The sequence below is a fragment of the Hemiscyllium ocellatum genome, chromosome 12 (genome assembly GCF_020745735.1).
Source record: "Hemiscyllium ocellatum isolate sHemOce1 chromosome 12, sHemOce1.pat.X.cur, whole genome shotgun sequence".
Lineage (NCBI taxonomy): Eukaryota > Metazoa > Chordata > Chondrichthyes > Orectolobiformes > Hemiscylliidae > Hemiscyllium > Hemiscyllium ocellatum.
The window spans coordinates 15924302-15950804 of NC_083412.1; positions in this window are offsets into that span (position 1 = coordinate 15924302).

Consider the following 26503-nt stretch of genomic DNA (forward strand, 5'->3'; position numbering starts at 1 on the left):
AGACCCATGTCGGTGTAGAAGGGCACCAACCCAAACCCTACGTAGAAACCGTGCCAAGGTGGGGTTGCATGATCCCCTCTCTTTCTGCACCTCCCCGTCAGGTCCCGTCTCATCGAGTGACTTTAGGGATATATTAGGTTGTGCTGACCTGGAGCAATGAGAGAAGTGGTGCGTGCGGTAGCCTATGTGTTTCCAGCCAGCTCAGTATAAGATATGATGATGATGATTATGGAGAGGGGGACAATGTAAAACTCTGGGCAATTAGGAGATTTGCGGTGGGACGAAATTGGACTGTTTGCCTGAGGGGACTTGTCCCCCCAAACGAGATACAGAACGAGAGGTGCAAGTATAATCCTTGTGTATGCAAGAATCTGTGTGTGTGAAGGGCCGTGTGTCATAGACAAAAGAGAATGCGCGGGTGCTGCGGGCATATCGGACTTCATCCCTGTGTAAAGGAGAGGGAGAGAGAGAGAATCATAAAAGGATGGTCAGACAGGTCAGGACAGAAATTGTCTGTGTAGCACTTTCCTCCGTTTGACACTTGAGGATTTGATCAGTTCGAGGGAAGTAACAGCCTTTAAAAGATACCCCGGGAAAAGAATCATAAAGGAACCTGGTGATCCTGCTGTTCTCAGCGCGAACCAGCGCCTTGCAAAAGATACGAACAGATGAGTTGGAGAGGACTACTCGCAGTTGAAGAGACTGATGGATTTGGGCAGGAGCTGAGTATTGATCCCTGTGGGAGGCGATTGTATGTATAATGCCTTCAAGCAAAAGGCGACGGCAAAGTGCTGCCGATACTGTAGGTGCGGTGGAGGACGAAAGAGAGCGTTGGCCAGGAGTGCAACAGAGAAAAATGAAAGGCAGGCGCGAGCGCCCACAGTGCAACAGAGGGGTCGGGAACCTTTAAGTTTGCAGTGGCGGTGGCACCATTTATTATTTGGAGATTACGTGACGAATCCTGGTAGCAAACCTCAGGGAGCATGAGAACGGGGAAAGTCTTGGTAGCAAAACTTCAGGGAGCGTGAGATTGGGGAAAGAAGCCATTTAGTTTCTGGAGACGACGTGATGAACCCTGGTAGGAAACCTGAGGGAGCATAAGACTTTGGAAAGAAGATGGGGCGCAGAGCACGGCAGTGGAAGCATAGTGAGTGAAATGCCCTAATGGAGAGATGAGGCCAGAAGATGAGTTACTGTGTCCTGGAAGAAAACCTCAGGGAGCTGAAAACCTTAAAAGAGATGGAGCGTAAGGATCCGCGGATCTTCTATTCAACAAGACCCAGTTGAATTCATGCAAGCTGAATGAAAGACAGAACTAGGACGACCTCAGATCCGGTGGTGAACATAAAGTGTGTGGGTTTGGGAGAAAACGATGAAGGGGCGTGACTATGGCGTGGGGAATGGGGAGCGGGGTTGTAGGATAGGGCAGTACAATCGGCAAGAGGAGTCTGTACGAGATTTAATTGGGAAGGTTTGGTACTGACTGGCAGTTACAGGTTGCATGTTCAAAGCATTGGAGAGTGTATCCTCAGACAGGTAGACTGGCTGGCATCTTCACCCCGCATGGTTGCCAATACCCGCTTTAGGGACTGGAAATGGCAGTGTCTGTGGCAGCAGTAGCTCAACCTTCCCTAGCCACAATGTTGAGGAGTGGGGGGGGACAAGTAGCAGGAGGAAATTGCTTTAAAATGAGCGTCAATAATGCTTTAGCGAATGAAAAAATCTGTGGACTTGGGAGAAAAGATAAAAATGGGTGCGTGAGAAGGGGCGTTAAAATTTGGAGGGCATAGACGGAAGAAGGAGTAGATGGGCCCCCCTCGTTCTTGGCACGTTGTGAACACGAGGGAAGAAAAAGGGATGGCCTAAACACCCATGCCGGCGGACAAAAAGATGAGTGAGCGGCCGCGAGGAAAAGAGATGGGCCAAGCACCCTGTGTGCTGAGTAGCACGTCCTAGTTGGAGGCCTGAGGACTGTGACCAGCGGGGGAAAAAGAGAGAGAGACAAAAATAAGTGGGTTGGGGGATATTTGGGCAGTGGGACGGCCAAACACTGAACATACAAAACATTGTAAATGAAAACGCACAGTATGGCGATACGGCAATGCGCATATTGTTGGTTGGGACGTTATAGTAAGAGGTACAACCTGTCAGAGAAGATGTGGTTAGAGGCATGATTAATATCGATATCCCAGTAACTGAAGAGGACCTGTTCATCGAGTAATCCCATGGAGTAGGGCAATGATTCTTGAGAGACCCATCGGAGTAGTGGTGGCGCGGGAGTTGAGCTAATAGGGTGGCGGAACGTCCGCAGGCGAGCAGCCCCTTCTAGACTGTGCGATCCTGCCAAGAGTGAGCATTCGCGCCAAAAGCGAACGGGCTCCGCCCCAACTGAGTGTTCGCGCCAAAAGTCAGCTGGCCCCGCCCAACCTGAGCCTTCGCGCCAAAAGCAAGAAAGCCCGCCAAGAACTAAGGTGACCCGCCCAGATAAGGGTGACCCGCCAAAACTAGGGTGAGCACGGGACACCCCGGGATTTACCGTCGTAGGATTCCACAACTGTAGTGTTATTAAAATAAAAAGCTCCACCATCCCTTCCTGCGCCCCCTCCCTACATCCAGGTATTCCTTTCCAAGTATAAGAGTAATTAAAAGTGATAGTGGGGGAACAAGCGGTATTTAATCCTAAAAATCAAGACGAGACTATGGAGAAAAACCCCAGACCATTAAGTGATCAATCCCAAACCGCTAAGTGTAGGGAACAACACTCACGTACTCTGACACCAGTAAAACTGCTTCCGGCTGCTGGGCGGCTTCCCACGGTCCCTCTCCGTCACTCAGGCTGTCGGCGCCGGTCCACTGTACACCGAGACCTGGGATGAAACATTTGCTGCGACACCTCCGTTCGCCACGTCTGTTAAAAATCACTGCACTCACTCACTCACTCCCTCTCTCACTGGGCCGGCCCCACACTGGTTTTCATCCACATACATGCCAATCCACGCATACTGTCGGTGTGTCCGTACTCTCGTCTCAGCCTGTCGCAGTCCCTTGTCCCTAATTTTAGTGACATGTTTCGAGGCATTATATCCTCGCAGAAACTGACAATCTGTGTGAAATCGTAGCAAATCTCGGTCGGGGGCGTCCGAAATGGCTGGGGCTGTGATGGAGGTACAGTGGCCCCCTTGCCACTGCGGGTTGAATGTGACTAACAGGGTCGTCTTCCACCCCAGGGATTTATCGGCGGTCGGTGGTGCCCAATCAGTAGGGGGTTCCCCTAGGGCTATTGTTTGCCGCACTGAATACTGCGGCGAGAGTAGGAGACCGATTAAAATCTTGGTCATTAGCGCTGTATCAGTGAAGGTCTCTTTTAGTCTCGTCAATATCAGGTCTTTTTGGGCGGGCGCTTGGTTAAACACTTGATCCAGTGCTGTCTTGTGCACTGCTACACTGTCCAGTAATAATTGGGCATGCCAAGTTACGTCTGTGCCGACCGTGAGGTGCCACCAGGGCACTCCGGGGCGTAATGGTCGAAATTGGGTCAGTTTTGGTGGTCCAAAGTTCAAGTCCCCCATGACGGATCTCACCTGGTGGGTACCGCTTTAAAAACAGAGCGTTTTTCAAAAGCCTGACCTTCGCGTGGCAGATCTCTGCTCTTAACAACCAGTCTAAGGCAAACGCCTGTGCAGATAAACCCTAACCAGGAGATGAGGTCCGCCCTCTGTCCCCTTAGGATGCTAGCAGCGAGTGTGTCTATCGATAGGTGTCAGAGTTGAAGTGCTTATTAAAAAGAGAAAGGATCCAATCAGTCAAGTGCGGTCAGTGCTGTATTAATTAATTTCAAAAAGCGTCCAGGCTCCGTCAGCCACGCTTTACCTTAACTCAGACCCAGAGTTTTTTTCCCACTAGCGCGTCGGGCCCGACAAAATCCCCCATTCTGAAGAAAATTACTGCAGTACTGGACATCTCGCGTGTCAGAGCCTTCGTTACCTCTGAAGACAGTCTATCAGGGCACCTTGTTACCTTCGAAAATTGGCCGTCAGAGCACTTTGTCACCTCTGAAAATTGCCCGTCAGAGCACTTTGTCACCTCTGAAAATTGGGCTGCCGGAATCACTTGTGACCTCCGGGAAAAACACACTTTAAAAACTCAGGAACCGCGTCCAGGATCCGAAGTCCACGCATTAACTTAACTCAAAAACTGCGTCCAGGATCCAAAATTCACGTATTAACTCAACTCAAAAACTTCATCCAGGATCCAAAATTCACGTATTAACTCAACTCAAAAACTTCATCCAGGATCCAAAATTCACGTACTAACTCAACTCAAAAACTGCGTCTAGGATCCAAAATTCACGGAGTAACTCAACTCAAAAACTTCATCCAGGATCCCAAAATTCACGTATTAACTCAACTCAAAAACTTCATCCAGGATCCCAAAATTCACGTATTAACTCAACTCAAAAACCTCGTACAGGATCCAAAATTCACGTATTAACTCAATTCAAAAACTGCGTCCAGGATCCGAAATCCACGCATTAACTCAACTCAAAAATCTCGTACAGGATTCAAAATTCACGTATTAACTCAATTCAAAAACTGCGTCCAGGATCCGAAATCCACGCATTAACTCAACTCAAATACCTCGTACAGGATCCAAAATTCACGTATTAACTCAATTCAAAAACTGCGTTAACTTAAGGCTAGCCATGGATCAATTAGTCACTTCAGTACCGCGAAAACAGGCAGGTATTAGTGGAGAAGTGAGAAAATAGCTTACCAGTATGGATTCTGCAACGTTGCTGCCAAACTGATTTAAAAGTACTGTTTGTGTTGGTGAGGATCAGGGAGCAGACAAAGACTGACTAACTAAAAAATTTACCTACTGGAAGTCTTTGCTTTAACAGGCGCTTCCTCACCTTTTAAAAGTTCGGCCGAAAGTTTGTCTGCCCTCCGGTCCGCCAACGTGGCCAACTTGCGGTCGTCTCTTTCCCTTCCCACGGTCAGGCTCACCATCTGTTGGGACGGAAACCGTATGGTCTCGTCTCCACGTGTTCGTTGGAAGGAGAGATCAAACCGGCTAGAGTTTGGAGCAAAAACACCGTTTATTACAGAATCAAGACTGGCAAACTGTACAACGAATTCAAAAGCATGCAAATTCGTTGGAGAAGGCGTTCTGTCTTTCCCTTCGGATCTGGTGCAGTTATACTTCGCGCTTCCTCGAGTTCCCGGTCAGGTTCCCCTCGTTCGGCTCTTTCATTGGTCGGTTCACCTGTCTGTGAATGGATTAGTGTCTCTATTGGCTGCCCCGAGATACCTGTCCAGCTCCTGCTGTGCCGAACAATGGGTAGACATCCTGGGTTCGGCAGTTTCCGATCTTGTAAATTAAAAGTTTATTGTTTGGAAGGGTTTCCTCATTGCCATGCGTCTGGCTGTCTGGGCGTTCACAATAGTTCTCCATAGTTGAATATACAGATATTATCAATTAACATAGGACCCGAATGAGTTTGACGTCAGCGGAGGCATTAGCAAGTACTTTATCAATCAAGTGTAGTTTCGGTGCGATTTACACTATCCGATAGTTACCGATTTCCTTTATTAACAATGAGAGTGTAACAGGATGATCTGAAACTGACGGACATGTTCTAATCCCCCAGGAATGTGGCCCCAGGCAGGCAGTCCTGCAGTGGCTGGGTTTACTTTACATGGCTGTGTTTTAGCTGGTATCTGACAGTGTCTGCTTTAATAATGGTGCTCCCCTCCCTGGCCCCAATGTAGGTACCCCGAGAGCAGATTCTCCCCAACACTTTACTAATAAAAGCTAATACACCGTGTGCCTTCTTAACAGCCCTATCAACATTGGTGGCTACTTTCATACAACGTAGAACAGTGACCGTTACACTACAGTACAGGCCCTTCGGCCTTCGATGTTGCACTGACCTGTAAAATTAACCTGATGCCCACCTAAACTACACTGTTCCATCATTATCCCAATATATGTCCAATGCCCATTTAAATCCCCTTAATGTTAGCAAATCTACTATTGTTGCAGGCAGTGTATTCCACACCCCTACTACTCTCTGAGTAAAGAAACTACCTCTGAAATCTGTCCTAAATATATCATCTCTCAATGTAAAGCTATTTCCCCTTGTGTTCGCCTTCACCATCTGAGGAAAAATAATCTCACTGCCCTCCCTATATAACTCTCTGATTATTTTATCAGTCTTGGTTAAGTCATCTCTCAACCTTCACTCTAATGAAAACAGCCTTAGTTCCCTCAGCCTTTCTTCGTAAGACCTTCCCTCCATACCAGGCAACATCCTAGTAAATCTCCGTTGAACTCTTTTCAAAGCTTCCACATCCTTCCTATAATGTAGTGACAAGAACTGCATGCAATCCTCCAGGTGCAGCCTTACCTGTGTCTTGTACAGCAGAAGCATGAACTCATGGCTTCGAAACTCAATCCCCCAGCCAATAAATGCTAATACATCATCTACCTTCTTAACAGCCTTATCCACTTGGTTGGCAACTTTCAGGGATTTATGCACCTGGACACCGAGATCTCTCTGTTCATCTATGCTGCCAAGAGGTTCACCAAGAACACAGTTCTCTGCATTTCTGTTACTTCTTCCAAAGTGAACTACCGCACATTTTTTCTGGATTAAACTCCCATTCACCACTTCTCAGTCAGTTCTTCATCTTATCTATATCCCTCTGTAACTCACAATCTCTTTCAGCGTTACCCACAACTCTACCTATCTTGATGTTATCTGCAAATTTACTAACCCATCCTTCTACGCCCACCTCCAGATCATTTATAAAAATGGCAAACATTGATGGCCCCAAGACAGATCCTTGTGGCACACCACAGGTAACTGAGCTCCAAGAATACTTCCCATCAACCACCACCCTCTGTCTACTTTCACCTGGACAATTTCTGATCCAAACTAGTAAATCTCCTTCAATCGCAAATTTTATGCAATAGCCGACCATGCGGATCCTTATCAAAAACCTTACTGATGTCCACATACACCACATCAACCGCATTATCTTCATCCACCTGTTTTATCACCTTCTCGAGGAACTCGATGAGGTGAGTGAGTAACGACCTGTCCTTCACAAAACTGTGTTGATTATCTTGAGTCAAATTATTCCTTTCCTACTATAAATCCTATCTTTTATAATCTTTTTGAATACCTTCCCAGATGCAATTCCAGCCTCGAATGACTGTCTATGTGGAGTTTACACATTCTCCCCATGTCTCGTCCAGAGGCTCCAGTTTCCTCCCACCATCCAAAGATGTGCAGGGCAGCTGAACTGGCCATGCTAAATTGCCCATAGTGTTCTGTGCATTAGTCAGAGGGAAATGAGTCTGGGTGGATTAGTCTTCAGAGCGTCGATGTGTACTTGTTGGGCTGAACGGCCTGTTTCCACATTGTAGAGAATCTAATCTAATCTGAAAAAAAACTCCCCTTCTTAAACAATGGAACACCATTTGCTATCATCCAATCTTCTGGCACTACTCCTGTCGACAATGATGACATAAGAATAGAAGCCAAATGCTCTGCAGTCTCCTCCCTAGTTTCCCAGTGAATCTGAGGATAAATCCTATCCAGCCCAGGGGTCTTATCTAGTTTCAGATATTCCAAAATTGCTAAAAACTCCTCTTTGTCAACCGCAATCCCATCTCATTTTGAAGCCTGTACCTTTGTATTCTCACTAACGTTGCCCTTTTCAAATGTGAGTACTGATGAAAAGTATTCATTAAGCACTTCCCCATGTCCTCAGGTTCCACACAACTTTCAATTACTGTCTTTGATTGGCCCAAATCTTACTCTATTCAGCCTTTTCTTCCTGATAACCCAACAAAAAGGCCTCAGCATTTCGCTTTATCCTATCTGCCAACAACTTCTCATGACCTTTTTGAAATGGAGATAAGGAGAAACTTATTCAGCCAAAGAGCGATGAATCTATGGAATGTATTGCCACAGAAGGCTGTGGAGGCCACGTCATTCAGCATATTTAACACTGGGTTCGACAGGGTCTTGAGTGTCACGGGCATCAAGGGGTATGGTGAAAAAGTAAGAGAATGGGTTTGAGAAACATTTCAGCCATGATTGAATGGCAGAGCAGACTCTTTGGGCTGAATGGCCTAATTTCTGCTCCACTGTCTAATGGTCTTATATCATTTGTGTCTCTTGCATGTACTTTCAATCGCGTTTTGTTGTCAGATGAGTCAGCTTTACTGCATGAAACTTAATTCAATTTGATATTGTTCATTACTCTCAAGTCTCCTGTCTTGCCTCATGAATACTTTTGCTGAACCTGAAACACTTGAACATCATCGTTTGAAACAGTTAGTCTAAGACGTTTTTAATCAGTTGAGTTTAAACATATTGAACTCATCCAAACTCTGTAAACGCACTTTTAAAACTGACACAGTATTTGTGGCAGTACATACAACATGTATTCTGATGCACTGCACAATAGTGTGAGGAAAGATCTTCCAGTTAACAATAGAGGCAGACTCATTGATGACTTGTATGGAGAAGTTACATAGACTCTTCAGTAATAACTCAATTGTAATTGAAAGTAAGTGGAAAAGAGGATTAAGGTTGTAGCATGATCCACCATGATCTTATCAAATGGCAGATTAGAATGAAGCGGCTAAATGGCTTACTCCTTATTCATATTTGTTCTTTCACTTAGTCTGTGGAATGATCTTCCAGATAACAATAGAGGCAGGCTCATTAATAACTTGCGTGGAAGACTTATGTGAACTCTTCATTAACAAATCAGTCAGTGGGGTTGGAAAATATGTGGAAAAGAATATTACAATCAAGATCAACCATGAAATGATCTAATCACAGATCAGACTCAAAAGGCTAACTGACGTTCTCTTCATTCATATTAGTGTGCTTATATGTAGCCCTCGGAGGGCAGACCAAACTCACTGTGTCTTTGTCACAGACCCGAGAGAGGACAGATTGTACCTACTGTATCTGTATCACACACATTGGGTAGAGCAGTCTGACCCCATTGTTTCTATATCATTGACTGTGGGAGAACAGGTTATTTACTCTGTGTCAGTTGTAGATCATCAGGACTGCCAACTGAATATACTCAGTCTGTAACACAAGGATTGAAGCAGGCAGGCTCCCCTCACTGTGTCTATATCACTGGCCCCACGGAGAGTGGATTGTAAGCATTCTGATACAGAACACGTTTCTAATCCCTGAATTCTTCAATCCATCTCATCTTTTAATCAATTTCACCATTTGTTTCAAAGGGTATTTTACCATGTCCTTCAGTTGATTCCTGAACTTAGTCTGGCTCACAACATATATACAAGTGTTTGTGCAGCAACTTAGGAACTAGAGAATGAATCTGATCTCTCGTACAAAATAATGTAGATATAGGTCCCCAAAACCGATCCAATATGTGCATTTCCATTGAGAGTAGAGCATAAAAACTGACCAGAACAGGATGAAATTCCCTGAGATAACAAACAATAAAATGATGGACTTCCTTCGAGTGCCCATTTCTGGGTCACTGGGATTCTCCCCACTGCTGTGAGCCCGAAGTCTCCTGCGGGCTCTGCTGGCCAATAAAATGCGCCTGACACTTAAAACATTGAGCAGCAGAATCAGAGCAAATGGCACTGCTGGGTTCAGGATATAATGAAGGCACTCGATTGTTCCCCAGACTGGAGATGACAGAATATCAGTTGGTACTGAACAAAACCAAGGGAGATCTCTCAGCAAATATTGAGATATGAACATAAAGTACCAGAAAATGTTCTTCAATACACTCAGCACAGTCACTGTTCCCAGAACACAGCTGCTGTCTTCTCATTATAAAGTTAATTTCCAGATTTGGGCAGCAAATGGCTACATATAAATCAAACATTAAAATGACGGTAAACAGATGGCATGGATATTACAGATGGGGATGGGATGTTACAGATAGGAAACTTAACTCTCTCTTATAAACAATTGGAATGTGCCTCAATAGCAGATCGAGGAAAATATCGCCACTTGATATTAAGTAATGCATTAAATAAGATCACACTTTCTGTTGGACAGGATTATAATCGTTATGATATAGACTGTGAGGATGAAAAATAAACAGGCAAGTTAATCAAGCTGGTAGAAGTGTTACCAATTACACAGACTACATTGGTGTGATTTCTAAATCTGCCTCTCTTTCTGAAAATGTTTTGAAATATTTATAAGCATGGTCATGTAACCTGCTGAATTTTAAAAAAAATCAATAAAATCAACCATTAAGTAGAAATTTATATTTGCGATGAAGCAGAAATTGAGGAAAAGCAGTTTATAAGAGATGATGTGAATATTGACACTGGGCTGCAAGATTATTGAAGTGTAAACAAGGGAATGTCGGAAACATCACAAAGACCATGGAAGGTATGATTCAGTTTCCGAAGTGGAACAGAGATCAGTGACCCTGTATTAGGGTGGAGGAAACAACCAGGTTCCTGTTCTTCATCTTTACAGAGTCATTCCAAATACATGTGGAAGAATCAGTCCAAGTTCCACGTCATTAGTATTCAGTGACCATGGTCGATATCAGCACACATATCCTGCACCTGATCATTTTGCAATAAAGATAGATTAATGTGGAAGTGTGTCAATCTATATTATTCTCTCTGATATCTACTCAGAAATTTTTTCCCCGTGGAGCTGATAGCCTATTGATTTGAGGTTGTAGAGACCGCAGGTTTGGAAGATGCTGTGAAAGGTGTCTTACGAATTTGCTGAAATGCTCCTTCCTTATGCCACACATTGCTGCTGGGGGCATTGATGGTGGAAGCCGGGAATGTTTGTGGATATGCTGCCAATCAAGGGTGCCTTATTCTGGTTATTATCAAGTTTTTGGAGTATTGTTAGAAGGGAACTTACCCAGGGAAGTGGGGAGTTTTCCTTCCCACTCCTGACTTGCCCTTTGTAGATGTTGAACAGATTTTGATGAGTCAAGAGATTAGACATTCATCACAGAATAACCAATCTCCTACATGGTCTTGGAATAGTGATATTTATATTAATGGCCCAGATAGTCTGTGATCAATGGTTACCTCCTTCCACTCTGCCCCAGGATGTAGATAGTGCGCGATTCAGTGATGGGAAGACTAATCAATGTCAAGAGAAATGGTTAGATTCTCTCTTTTCAGAGATACCTGACAATTGTGTGCCACACATACTACTTTCAGCTTAGTTCTGAATGCTATATATGTGTTGCTATATATGGACATTGTGTCGAAAATGTGAGGAATACTACTAATTATTGTAGCACAATCAACAAACATCCTGAATTATGACCTTAAGATGGTGCGATTGTCAATGGTGTAGCAGATGAAGATAACTGGGCCAAGGACACTTCCCTGAGGAACCCCTGCAGAGATGTCATGGAGCTGAGGTGATTGACTTCCAACAATCACACCCATCCTCCAATGTACCAGGAATGACACCAACCAATGAGACTTTCATCCCATCTCTCGTTATTTTAGGTTTCATTCAGGTCAGACTTGGTCAATTGCTGCTTTGATGTCAAGTACAGTCCCTCTCACCTCACCTCAGGAGTTCAGCTCTTTTATCCTTGTTTGGTTAATAGTTATTATGAGGTCTGGTGCTGAGCAAACCTGCAGAACTGAACACCAGAGAACAAGTTAGTTCTGAGTGAGTGCAGCTTGGTCGCACTCTTGATGACACCTCCAACATGTTGCAGTTAATTCTAATCAGATTGATAATTATTTTGATTTGATTTGTTCTACTCTTTGAGACGTACCTCTCTAAATCACTATATTAATAATTGGTTCCCAGTTTTGCAATTGCACTCAGTTCAATTCAGGGCACAGTGAATATTGGAGCCACTTACCATTGACAAGATATTTTCAGGGCCATCACGTTATACAGTGCCTTAGCTGTTTGTTGTGTTAACTTCTGGTTAGCACTGGAGAACTTCCATTGATGCACAATTCAGCATGCGGTCTACATACCCAGGAAAGGAAAAGGGAGATTGGGTTTAATAATTACCCAGTTATCAGAAGGAAGCCATTCAGCCCATCATACCTGCATGGGCTGTTTATACGTGTTGACACAGTGGCGAGCACTTGCCTTTCCCTATCACTCTGCACATTGATTCGATTTCAATAATCATTCAAGTCTCTCTTCATTGTCTCAGCACAACCGGACCAAAGCTCCTTCTCCATAAACTATTAAGTTATTTACCTATTAGTAATGTGACCTAAAAATATATTATTTATCAGAAATGGAAACCATCGGCTCAACTCGTTCTGTTTCACAGAATAATAGTGATCAGAAATTACAGCAATATTGTATTATTTTATTAGATCAGGCTAAACTTGTGGTGAGATCAGTTAACATTTCAGGTTGATGATGCTCCATTCGCACTCCCAGGCTTTTCTGTTTTTTTTTTCAGATTTCTAACACCTGCAGTATTTTGCTTTAGCTCATTCATTTTATGACTTTACATTAATAATGGCAGATTGGTACATTTCCTTGAAGTCTCAGGAACTGCTTTGAGTGACAGCAATACATTTCTTGAATGCTTTCTCAATTCTGTGGTAACTGGAGAGATTTTCAAAGAGTCATAGATGGCAAAACATCTGAAACTTATCATAGTTCATTGTACCTCAGTGTAGGATGTATTTTACTGTAGCACTGTCAGAAAATGGTGATCATATTCTTCAGTATAAAATTGTATTCCATTTGTAATATAGTCACAGATGTGAGATGGATATGCTGAACAGAACATTAGTTCCAATATTGTGCAAGTTATGTGATGCGTAAAGTTGATGAAAAACATTAATTCAGAGGATGTAAAGATCCTTTACTTCAAAGTTGATAGAACATGGATTGAGATTATAATTAGAATCTCTACAGTATGGAAACAGGCCATTTGTCCCAACATGTCCACACCAACCCTCTGATGAGTATCAAACCCAGACCCATTCCGCTGCACCAATTACACTAGATTTCCCTTGACTAATGCACCTGGCCTACACATCCTTGAACACTACAAGCAATACAGCACGGCCAATTCACTCAACCAGCACATCTTTGGACTGTGGGAAGAAACCAACGCAGACACGGGACAATGTACCCGAGGGTGGAATCAAACTGGGGGCGCTGGCGCTGTGAGGCAGCAATGTTAACCACTGAGCCACCGTGCTGCAACTTGCATATTAACCAGTAACAACTGTCGACTGAACAGTCAAAATAGTCATGAAGAGGGACAAGTGCATCATAGTCTCACTAATTGGTCATTTTAATGACTAAACAGCAAGGAGAAATGGATTTCAAAACCAGAGTATTATCATGGAAAGGACAGCTATGTAACAAATTAATCAACTGATTGAGTAGATACAGAGCTTTACTCAATATAACACAGAACGAAGTGGCAAACGGTCTATAAAGTAATGGTTTGTAAGACAGTAAACCTATATCCTGAGGGAAAGGCAGCGATAGGCTGCAGTTAAGGGATAAGGTTGAGGACTGCAGCTTGAAGACGGGTGTTCCATTGTGAATGTGACAACGGACCGCTGCCCTTTGATCAGTATCACAACGTTATGTTTATTGTGGGGAATGTAATGAAGACAATGAAACTTATAAAAACACCCATTATACTCATGTGCTTATGTAACTAATCCAACTGAAAGTCCCTTTGCATTAGCTCTGTCAACTTGGTGTGTTATCGCAATTTACCTAAGGCTTGCAATTACATGATAGCAAAGTTCAGAAGTTGTAGCAGTTTAAATCAGATAAAAACCTTTATAGCAAGGTCAAGGAGGAAATGCTGGAAATTCTCAGCAGTTCTGGCAGTGCCTGTGGGGAGACAGATTTAACATTTCAGGCTGCTTACCATTTATCAGAACTGGAAATGTACTGAAACAGGATTTAAACCAGTCATGGAAAGGAAGGAACAACAAATGGAAAGATCTGTGGTAACCCGGGAGACAAGAGACATTAGATGGGAGAAGGGATGAAACCGAAATGCAAAATGAGATTGTATTTGCTTTTATTTGACCCAGATCAGGAACGCTGACCCGTAGTGTTATTGTGGCACAGTGATGATTTCACATCTGTACTGAGAGTCATAGAGTCAAATAGAGATTGGGGCAGTACGGCGGTCAGTGGTTCGCACTGTGATTAGCCTCAGTGCACCAGGGATTCCAACCTCAGGTGCCTGTCTGTGCGGCGTCTGTGTGTATATTCTCCCCTTGTCTGCCTGGGTTTCCTCTGGGTGCTTGAGTTTCCTCCAATAACCAAAGATGTGCAGGTTAGGTGTGGTCTCCTTCCTATCGGAAAAGATGTAGTGAAACTTGAAAGGGTTCAGAAAAGATTTACAAGGAAGTTGCCAGGGTTCGAGGATTTAAGCTACAGGGAGAGGCCGAACAGGCTAGGGCTGTTTTCCCTGGAGCGTCGGAGGCTGAGGGGTGACCTTATAGAGGTTTACAAAATTATGGGGGGCATGGATAGGATAAATAGACAAAGTCTTTTCCCTGTAATCGGGGAGTCTGGAACTAGAGGACATAGGTTTAGGGTGAGAGGGGAAAGATATAAAAGAAACCTAAGGTGCAACTTTTTCACGCAGAGGGTGGTACGTGTATGGAATGAGCTGCCAGAGGTCAGGTGGAGGCTGGTACAATTGCAATATTCAAGAGGCATTTGGATGGGTATATGAATAGGAAGTTTTTGGAGGGATATGGACAGGGTGCTGGCAGGTGGGACCAGATTGGGTGTGATATCTGGTCGGCGTGGACAGGTTGGACCGAAGGGTCTGTTTCCATGCTGTACATCTCTATGACTGTATAACTCTATGACTACATGGAGGTGTGTAGAGCACTGTATGGAGATGTAGCGATGACTACATTAAGGTGTCTAGCAGTGTACATGGAGGTGTGTAGCAGATTGCATGGAGTTGTTTAGAGGACTGCATGGAGGTGTCCAGAGCACAGCATGGCAGTGCATAAAGGACTGAATGGAGGGATAGCACAGAGTGAATGGAGGTTTATAGAGGATTGCATGGAGTTTTATAGAAGACCGCATGAAGGTGTAAAGAGGATTGTATGGTGGTGTTTAGCAGAGTGCATGGAGGTCTATAGAGGACTGCACGGAGGTGGAAAGATGACTGCAGAGTTGTGTATGGCAGACTGCATGGAGGTGTGTAGAGCACTGTATTGAGCTGTTTGCAGGACTGCACAGAGGTATACAGAGGACTGCATGGAGGTGTATAGAGGACTGAATGGAGGGGTACCACAGACTGCACAGACTATCATGTAGTGGATTGCATGGAGTTGTACAGAAGACTGCGTGGAGGTGTATGTAGTACTGTATGGAGATGTACAGCGGACTGCATAGAGGTGTACAGATGACTGCATGGAGGTGTACAGCAGAGTGCATGGAGGTGTATAGAGGATTGCATGGAGCTGTATAGTTTACTACATGGAAGTGTATAGCAGACTACATGGAGACATATAGTGGACTACATGGAGATGTATAGTGGACTGTATGGAGATGTATAGCAGACTACATGGAGGTTTACAGATGACTTCACGGAGATGCATAGAGGACTGAATGGTGGGGAACCACAGACTGTATTGAAGGATATATATGACTATATGGAGATTTATAGCAGAGTACAAGGAGGTGTGTAACAAACAATATGGAGGCACGGAGCAGGCTGCATCAAGGTGTACAGAGGACTGTATTGGGGTATATAGCAGAGTGCATGGAGGTGTAAAACAGACCGCATGGAGGTGTAGAGATGTCTGTATGGAGGTGTACAGCAGACGACATGAAGGTGTAAAGAGGACTGCATGGCGGTGTTTTAAGGACTGCATGGAGATGTACATTCCACTGTATGGAGGTGTACAGAGGACTGCATAGAAGTATACAGAGGACTGCATGGAGGTGTAAAGAAGACTAAATGGAGGTGTAAAGAGGACTGGATGGTGGTGTATAACAGTGCAAGAAGGTCTATAGATGACTGCATGTAGGTGTATAGATTACTGCAGATAGCAGACTGCATGGAGATGGGAAGAGCACTGTATTGAACTGTATGCAGGACTGCACAGAGGTGTACAGAGGACTGTATGGAAGTGTATAGATGACTGAATGGAGGGGTACCACAGACTGCATGGAGGTGCATAGATGATTGCATGGAGTTGTATAGCAAACTGCATGGAGTTGTATGCAGCACTGCATCGAGGTTTATAACAGAGTGCATGGACGTGTATACAGGACTGCATAGAAGTGCACAGCAGACTGCATGGAGGTGTACAGCAGAGTACATGAAGGTGTATAGATGACTGCATGTAGGTGTACAGAGGACTGTATGGGGATGTAAAGCAGAGTGCATGGAGGTGTATAGAGGACCGCCTGGAGGTGTAAAGCAGAGTACATGGAGGCGTAAGGTGGGTTGCATTGAAGTATACAGTGGACTGGATGGAGATGTATAGCAGACTTGATGGATATTTATAGATGACTGTATGGAGGTGCATAGAGGACTGAATTGAGGGGTACCATAGACTGCATGGAGGTGTATAGATGACTACATGGAGGTAGATAGCAAAGTACAAGGAGGTGTGTAACAGACTGCATGGAGGCACATAGCAGGCTGCATCAAGGTGTACAGAGGACCGTATCGGGGTATGTAGCAGAGTGCATGGAGGTGTAGAGATGATTGTATGGACATGCATAGCAGACTACATGGAGGAGTAAAGCGGACTGCATGGAGTTGCACAGTGGACTGTGTGGAAATGTATAGCAGACGACATGAAGGTTTATAGATGACTGCATGGAGGTGCTTAGAGTACTGAATTGAGGGGACCACAGACTGCATGGAGGTGTATAGATGACTACATGGAGGTGTACAGCAGACGTCATGGAGGTATTTTGAGGACTGCAAAGGTTGTCTCGAGTACTGAATGGAGGTATATAGCAGAGTGGATTGAGGTGTATACAAGACTGCAGAGAGGTGTACAGCAGACTGCATGGAGGTGTACAGCAGAGTACATGGAAGTGTATAGTGGACTGCATGTAGGTGTACAGAGGACAGCATGGAGGTGTATAGAGGACAGCATGGAGGTGTGTAGCATATTGCATGGAATTGTATATCATACTGCATGTAGAGCACCGCATGGAGATTTATCGAGGACTGCATGGAGGTGTACAGCAGACTGCATGTAGGTTTACAGAGGACTGTATGTGGGTGTAGGTCAGACTGCATGGGGGTGTATAGAGCACTGCATGGAGATTTATCGACGACTGTATGGGGGTGTATAGCAGAGACCATGGAGGTTTTTCTAGCAGACTGCATAGAGGTGTATAGAGGATTGCATAGAGGTGTATAGCGGACTGCATGGAGGCATATGGCAGTCTGCATGGAGATGTATAGACGCCTGCATGGTGATGTATAGAGGATTGCATGGCTATGTATAGCAGACTGTTTGCAGGCGTATAGAGGACTTCATTGAGGTGTATAGCAGACTGCATGGAGGTCTTTATGGACTGCCATAAAGAGGACTGCATGGAGGTGTATGGCAGACTACATGGAGGTGTATAGAGGAGTGCATGGAGGTGTTTAGTGGACTCTATGCAAATGTATAGCAGACTGCATGGAGATGTATAGAGAACTGCATGGAGGTGTATAGAGGAGTGCATGGAGGTGTTTAGTGGACTCCATGCAGATGCATAGCAGACTGCATGGAGATGTATAGACGACTGCATGGTGATGTATAAAGGATCGCATGGCAATGTTTAGCAGACTGTTTGGCAGTGTATAGAGGACTTCATTGAGGCGTATAGCAGACTGCATGGAGGTCTTTATGGACTGCATGGAGATGTATAGAGAACTGCATGGAGGTGTATAGTGGACTGTATGGAGGTGTACAGCAGAATGCATGGAGGTGTATAGATGACTGCATGGAGATTTATAGATGCCTGCATGGATGTGTATAGTGGGCTTCGTGGAGGTGCATAGTAGACTGCATGGACATATGCAAAGGACTGCATGGACATGTGCAAAGGACTGCATGACATGTGCAAAGGACTGCATAGCAGTATAAAGCAGCCTGCATGGTTCTGTACGGAGGACTGCATGGAGGTGTGTATAGCAGACTGCACAGAGGTGTATGGAGGACTTCATGGAGGAGTATAGCAGACTGTGTGGAGGTGTATAAATGACAGCATTTTGGTGCATAGAAGGTTTTATGGTGGCTTATAGCAAACTGCATGGAAATATTTGGAAGACTGCTGAAGATGTATAGAGGACGGTATGGCGGTCTATAGAGGACTGTATGGAGGTGTTTGCCATACGTCATGTATGGAGGTTGTATAGAGGTATATAGCAGTCTGCCAGGTGGGTTATAGCAGACGGCATGGGGGAGTGTAGCAGGCTGCATGGAGAAAACAGTGGATTGCATGGAGACTTTCATAGGACTACGTATAGGTGTCAAGTGGGCTTCGTGGAGGTCATAACAATGCCTCTTCTTCCTCAGGAGTCTTTGGAAAGTCAGCACAATCACCGGGACTCTCGCCAACTTTTGTAGATGCATTCTATCTGGGTGCATCACGCTTTGGTACAGTTACAGCTCTGCCCAGGTGCATAAGAATCTACAAGAAAGTTCATCAGGAATGATGAAGTGCTTCTACACATAACGTTGACCCTCTTGTACCTCAGATGCTGCCTGACCTGCTTTGCTTTTCCGGTGCCATCCCTTCGAGTCTGACTTTCCAGCATCTGCAGTCCTCACTTTCTCCTACTCCTCATTCAGATTTGTTTGTTCACTTGGAAACCAGAGAGGGCAGACCGAACTCATTTTGGCATTGTCACAGACCCGAGAGAGGGCAGATTGTCCCTCCTGTAACTGTGTCACGAAACTTGGATAGAGTTGACTGACCTCATTGTGTCTGCATCATTGACTGTGGGAGAACAGACCATTTACTCTGTGTCTGCAGTAGACCACCAGGATTGCCAACTGAGCAAACTCAGTCTTACCACAAAGATATGGGAGAGCAGAATCCCCTCACTGTGTCTGTATCTCTGACCCCACAAAGAGTGAATTGCATGAATTCTGAGACAGAACACATTTCTAATCCCTGAATCCTTCAATCCATCTCATCATTTCATGAATTTCACCACTCGAGTAAAAGGGCATTTTACCATGTTCTTCAGCTGTTTCCTGAACTTAGTCTGGGTCACGACATATATACAAGTGTTTGTGCAGCAACTTAGGAGCTGGAGAATGAAACCTGTATCTCGTACAAAATAATGTAGATATATGGCTCTATACCCCATCCGATACATTCGTCTCCATAGAGAGTATAGCATAAACACTGACCATAACAGTATGAAATTCCCTGAGACAACAAACAATAAAATGATGGACTTCCTTCGAGTCCCCATTTCTGGGTCACTGGGATTCTCCCCACTGCTGTGAGCCTGGAGTCTCCTGCGGGCTCTGCTGGCCACTGAAATGCACCTGACACTAAAAGCATTGAGCAGCAGAATCAGAAAAAATGGGATTACTGGGTTCAGGATATAATGAAGGGACTCGATTGTTCCCCAAACTGGAGAGTACAGAATATCAGTTGGTACTGAACAAAACCAGGGGAGATTTCTCAGCAAATACTGAGATGTGAGCATAAAGTACCAGAAAACATTCTTCAAACCACTCAACACAGTCACTGTTCCCAGCACCACAGCTGCTGTCTTCTCAGTACAAAATTTAATTTGCAGATTTGGGCAGCAAATGGCCACATATCGATCTAAGGTAAAAGTGACGGTAAACCAGACAGAACAGTCGGTGGCTGCATAAATGAAGACAGCATGGATATTACAGATGGGGATGGACCGTAGGAAATGAAACTCTCTCTTAAAAACAGTTGGAATGTGCCTCAATAGCAGATCGAAGATAATAACCAGTAAATCTGCTGTTGACATCGCCACCAGGTATCGAGTAATACATTTTGAGAGACAACACTTTCCTTTGGACAGGATTGTAATTGTCATGATGTTTACTGTGAGGAAGGAAAACAAACAGCAAAATTAATCAAGCTTCTAGAAAAGTTACTAATTTACAGAGTGCATCGTGTAATTTCTAATTGTGCCTTGTTTTCTGAAAATGGATTAAGGCAATTATGCCTATGCTCGTGGAATTATATGGATCCAAACATTCAATAAAATCAGCCACTAAGTGGAAATTCTTTTTTTGGGATTACACAGAAAATGTGGAATAGCAGTTCAAAAGAGACAATGTGAATATTGACACTGGGATGACAGATTATTGAGGTGAAAACAAGGGAATGTGGGAGACATCACAAAGACCATGTTTTCAGTGTCTGAAGTGGAACAGAGATCAGTGATCCTCTATTAGGATGGAGGAAATGTCTAGGTTCCTGTTCTTCATCCTTACAGAGTTATTAAAAATTATTGTGGAATGATCAGCCAAAGTTCCCCTTCTTTAGTATCGAGTGACCATCAGTGTACATAACATGGTCCTGATTATGGTCCAATGATGGTGGATTGATGTGGAGGTATGATAGTCTATGTTATTCTCTCTGATATCTACTCAGAGATAGTTTGAGCAGGTAGAGGTCTCAGATTTGGAAGATGCTGTGAGAAGTCTCTTGCAAAGTTGCTGCAGAACATCTTCCACGTTGCTGCTGGGGTGCATTGATAGTGCAAGCTGCTAATGATAAGTCCAAACCGACCTGCCGAAGCACAACACACCCAGACCCATTCCCCTACATTTACCCTTTCACCTAACATTACGGGCAATTTAGCATGGCCAATTCACCTAACCTGCACATTTTTGGACTGTGGGAGGAAACCAGCACACCCTGAGGAAACCCACACAGACACGGGGAGAATGTGCAAACTCCACACAGATAGTCGCCGGAGGCGGGAATTGAACCCTGGTCTCTGGCGCTGTGAGGCAGCAGTGCTAACCACTTTTCCACCGTGCCACCTAAGTGTTTGTGGATGTGGTGCCAATCAAGGATGTTTATCCTGAATGGTGATAATTTTCTTGAGTGTTGTTGGAGCAGACCTAACCCATACAAGTGGGGAGTATTCCATCACATTCCTGCCTTACCCATGTAAATAATGGACAGACTTTGAGAGTCAGAAGGTGAGATATGTATCACAGACTTGGCAGTATCTTACACAGTCATGGAACACTGGTATCATTATAACAGGGGGTAGCTCAGTTTGTGGCAATGATAACCCCCTCTCCCTACCAGGGTGTTGGGAGTGGGGAGTTCAGTGATGGCAATGCCAATCAATGTAAAGAGAAGTCGTTACATTCTCTCTTTTCAGAGATACCTGACAATTATGTTCAGGCTTAAATTCACATGTCAGCCCAGGCCTGAATACTGCCCAAGTGTTGCTATATGTGGGCATCGTGTCTGACAAGTCAGGAATGGGACTAAACTTTGTGAACAAACAACAAATATCCTGAATTCTGATGTTATGATGGAGGGATTGTTAATGATAGAGCAGCTGAAGGTAGGTGGGCTGAGGATACTTCCCTGAGGAACTCCTGTGGAAATGTCCTGGAGCTGATGTGACTGACTTCCAACAACCACACTATCCTCCAATATGCCAGGAATGACTCCAACCAATGGGAGCTTCATCTAATTCCTCATTATTTTAGGTTTCCTTCAGGTCAGACTTGGTCAGTTGCTGCTTTGATGTCAAGTGTAGTCTCTCTCACCTCACCTCAGGGTGAAACCTCTTTTGTCTTTGTTTGGTGCTGTGCAACCCTGTAGAACTGAACACTAGTGAACAAGTTATTGCTGAGTGAGTGCAGCTCGGTAGCACTCTTGATGACACATTTCCCCATGTTGCTGTTCATTGCCATCAGCCTGATGGGATGGTAATTATTTGGATTTGCTTTGTTTTACTCTTTGAGATTTACTGCTTAAATTCACATGTTATCAGGTGGTTGCAGGTATTATAAGTCTATCGGAACAGTTCTGCTCAGGAGCCATGTACTAATATCAAGATATTTTCAGGACCCATTAATTTAAACAGTGCGTTAGCTGTTTCTTGTGTCAGCTCCTGGTGAGCACTGGAGAATCTCTATTGAAGCACAATCCAGCATGCGGACTATGCACCCAGGAAAGGAAAAGGGAGATTAGGTTTAATAATCACCCAGTTAACAGAAGGAAGCCATTCAGCCCATCGTATATGCGTGGGCTGTCTGTACGTTTTGACTTCATGGCAAACGATTGTCTTTTCCCCATCACCCTGCACATTGACTCTATTTCAATAATCATTCAAGTAACTCTTCATTGACTCAGTATAACTTGACCAATGTTGCTTCTCCATCAATCATCAAGTTATTTACTTATTAAGAATGGGACCTGAATATTTTGTCCTTGTCAGAAATGGACACCATCAGTTCACCTTTTTTCTCTTTTACAGGATACGTAGTGATCCAAACTTGTAGCAATATTCGATTATTTTGGTGGTCCAGGCTAAACTTGCAGAGCGATACGTTAACATTTCAGGTTGATGCTGTCCCATCAGCACTCCCAGCCTTTTCTGTTCTAATTCAGATTTCCAGCACTTGCCGTATTTTGGTTTAGTTCATTCATTTCATTAATATTGGCAGAATGGGCCATTTCTCTGAACTCACAGGAACTGTTTTGAGTGACGTCAATACGAATTTGCGAAGTTTTCTCAGTTCTGTGGTAAATGGAGAGGTTTTGAAAGTGTCATAGATGGCAAAACATCTGAAACTTGTCATTGTTCACTGTACATCAGTGTAGAATTTATTTTATTATAGCACTGTCAGAACATGGTGATCATATTTTTCAGCAAATAATTGAATTCCATACGTAATATAGCCAGAGAAGTGAGATGGATAGGCTCATCTGAATATGTGCTTTTCCAGCAACACTCTAATCTTAACTGAAAATTAGCTATATATTTGTGGAAGTCATGTGATGGGGTAAGATGATGGAAAAGATTAATTTAGCAGATGTAAAGATGCTTTATTCCAGTTTATAGAATGTGGATTTGCATATTAACCATTGACAGCTGTAGACTGAACAGCCGAAATAGTCATGAAAAGGGACAAATGCGTCGTGCTCTCACTAATTGATCATTTTAATAAATAAAAGCAAGGAAAATCAGATTTCAAAACCAGAGTACTATCACGGAAAGGACAGTAAGGTAACAAATTAATCACCTGATTGAGTAGATACAGAGCTTTACTCAATATTACACAGAACCAAGTGGCAAACAGTGTATAAAGTAATGGTTTGTAAGACACTCAACATAAACCTCGAGGAAAGGGCAGCAATAGGCTGCAGTTAAGGGACAAAGTTGAGGACTGCAGCTTGAGGATGGGGGTTCCATTGTGAATGCAACAACTGACCACTGCCCTTTGCTCGGTATCACAACTTTGTCTTTACTGTGGGAAATGTAAGCAAATCTGTGAGATATTTGTCAACGTCCATTATACTGATGGGGTTGTGGAGCTAATCCAATTGAGCATCCCTTTCGATTCGCTCTGCCAACTTAGTGTGTTATTGTAATTGACCTAAGGCTTGCAATGACATGATATCAAAGGTCAGAAATTATATCAGTTTTAATCAGATTAAAATCTTTACAGTCAGTGCAAGGTGGAAAAGGTATGATGATAGAAAGCAAACAGGGAATGCGGGAAATTCTCAGCAGCTCTGGCAGTGCCTGTGGGGAGACAGAGTTAAAACTTCAGGCTGCTAACCCTTTGTCAGAACTGGAAATGTAACTAAATGGGATTTAAACCAGTGGCAATCCAAGAGACAAGAGACATTAGATGGGATAAGAGATGAAAACAAAAGCAAAATAAAATTGTAACAGGACATGTAAAGGAGCAAAAGATGTACATGTAAATAGGAAAATACAAAATCATCATCAAAGATGCTTCCCAAGAAATGGAGTAAACTTTGCAATTGACACTGAGGTCAACAACTTCAGATGGCAAAGTGATAATTTTATATCTGTACTTGGAGCCATAGAGTCATACAGATATGCAGCACACGAACAGATCCTTTTGTCCAACTGGTCCGTGTCAAACCAGTTTCTCAAACTGAAGTAGCCCCATTTGCTTGTATTTAACCCATATCCCTCCAAGTCTTTAAAATCCTTTTGGAATTTATTTCCCTGTCAATATACCTGTCCAAAGGTTTTCCAAAAAAAAGAAATAACTGAACCTCATTCTACCACGTCTTCTGGCAGCTCATTCTGTACACAAACTAGTCTCTCCATGAAACACATTTCCCTCTGGTCCCACTTAAATATTTACCTTCTCACCTTAACCTCTTGCCTCTAGTGTTTGAACAGGTGTGGAAACGCCTTTTTTACCTCCCTGTCGACCTGTAATGCCATTTTCATGGGACTATGTACGTGCACCGCTCGGTTTGTCTATTCAGGAAGTCTCCTCAGGGCACTACCATTTACTACGCTGACTCCTTGATGTGGTTAAATTCATGCGGGTTGTGTGGAGGAAGATGTATTGCAGATGAGATTGAGCAGATCATTGCATGTGTTTGTGTAGGAATAGATCTTGGCCAGTGCAAATACAGGGACACTATTTCAAAACCAACAATCATGGCACAGAGTCCTTGCCTGATTTTGAATTTTGTCATTTCTCAGTGTGAACACATTGTGGGGCAAGAAGGGTCAAGGGTCACTTGCAACATGGGAGTAGATTGACACGCAAATAGTGAAACTAATAATAATTCCTTGACCTGACATTGTCCAGGCAAGTTAATCATAATTGAACAACACTTCTCAGAAACAAAGCAAGACACATTCCAAAACTCTTCGGTTTTCAAATAAACTCCATTATTTTTGGCAGCCAGTTTGCGAGAGTGTACTTTTATACTCCTGATGTAGAGAGGATGGGAGTGTGTGAGCAATGTCAGTCAGGATGGGGACCTGGAAGATTAGTTGCCTGAAAAGGTCTCCCTGATGAGACATATTTTGGAAACAGGTGCCACCTGAATCAATGCCAGGAATGAACACGGGATTGATCCTGCTCAGGGTCAAATAGATTGGTAAGATTCTGAACAATCTCACTAACCCTCATGACTTGGCCAAGAATAGAGTTGGAGTCAATGGATAGAGATTAAAATGTAAAGTAGGAACCAAAGACAATGACTTCCCACTGTCTTCCCAATTTGAAATGACAAGATCATTAATGCAGTGAAATGTGATTTACAGATCTAATAGTTATAGAGACATAGAGACTTTGCTGGAATAACAGCAACAGCAGCATTGAGGACAGAGTAACTGGCAGGAAAGGCAATGCAGTTAAATATAGTTTTTAGAGTTAATAGAAGTGCTAGAGACTTACCAGGAACACCAACAATAACAAGGGCGGGATAGTAAATATGTTGAATAAGCAGGAGTATATAGTAGATCTGCGTTGTTAATGACGTCAAGTGGTAATTTGCAGAAATATAATCAATTGTCGCGGAGAAACTCCTGTCCATTGTTGTAAAATTCCAATCTTCTGTATTCAGATTCCAACCCATGGTTGTAAAATTCCAACTTATTTTTTCAGATTCATGTCTTTCTTCTCCCAAGCTCCCAGTCTCTGAAGCTGCTGGTCCCTGTTAATGCTGGAAGGTGATGCTGTCACTGATACTATAGCTTCATACATTGTAAGGAATTTGTAATTAATAGAAGAGGGAAATCCTCCTGGGACACAATTATCATCCATGCAGTTTGTCATTAATTACAGTCCTGAAACAAACAGGTTCAGTTAACCCTCTTCAATCCTGTACACTATTACTCCAATGACAAAGGACTTGTCCCCATCTTGGACTGCATGTACATGAGTAACTGAGAGGAGAGGTAGACGCATTGACCATAATCGTTCGATTCTCTGGAGATATTGAAGTGGTTCCAAAGAAATGGAGGGTCGCACAGTGCTGACAGTGTGTTCAACTTTTTTTCTTAGCAAAGCAACTGCAATTCAACTCTTAATAATAATAAATAAGAGTAATTATATTTTTAACAGAAAGAATATTAAAATCAGAAAATACATTATCAACTACCAGTTGACCCTATAACTCTGTTTTGTGCTTTACCGTAACTCTGGATGATCATACTCCACCACACTGGATCTTCACCTTGATCCACGTGACGATCATTACCTGGTCTTATATCTTGCTGCTCTCAGGTGTGTCTTCTCTTCTCTGTGATTGGTCTCAAGTTACTGCTGCCTTGAGTGGCATTGCAGCGATTTGTACACTCTCTGGTTGTTCGTGCCCTTTTGGGAGGGTGTTTAATAACTTCCAATAGATTGATTAGGATTGGAGCACCATGATCGATCCGACCAAGCCAGACATTGGCGTCTCAATGGTAGAGTGGTCCTCAGGCATCCATTCCTGGAGATGCTGTGCTCACGTAACCCCTTCCAAAAAAAGGGAGTGAGGCGCCCCCCGTGTCTGGTACACACCTTG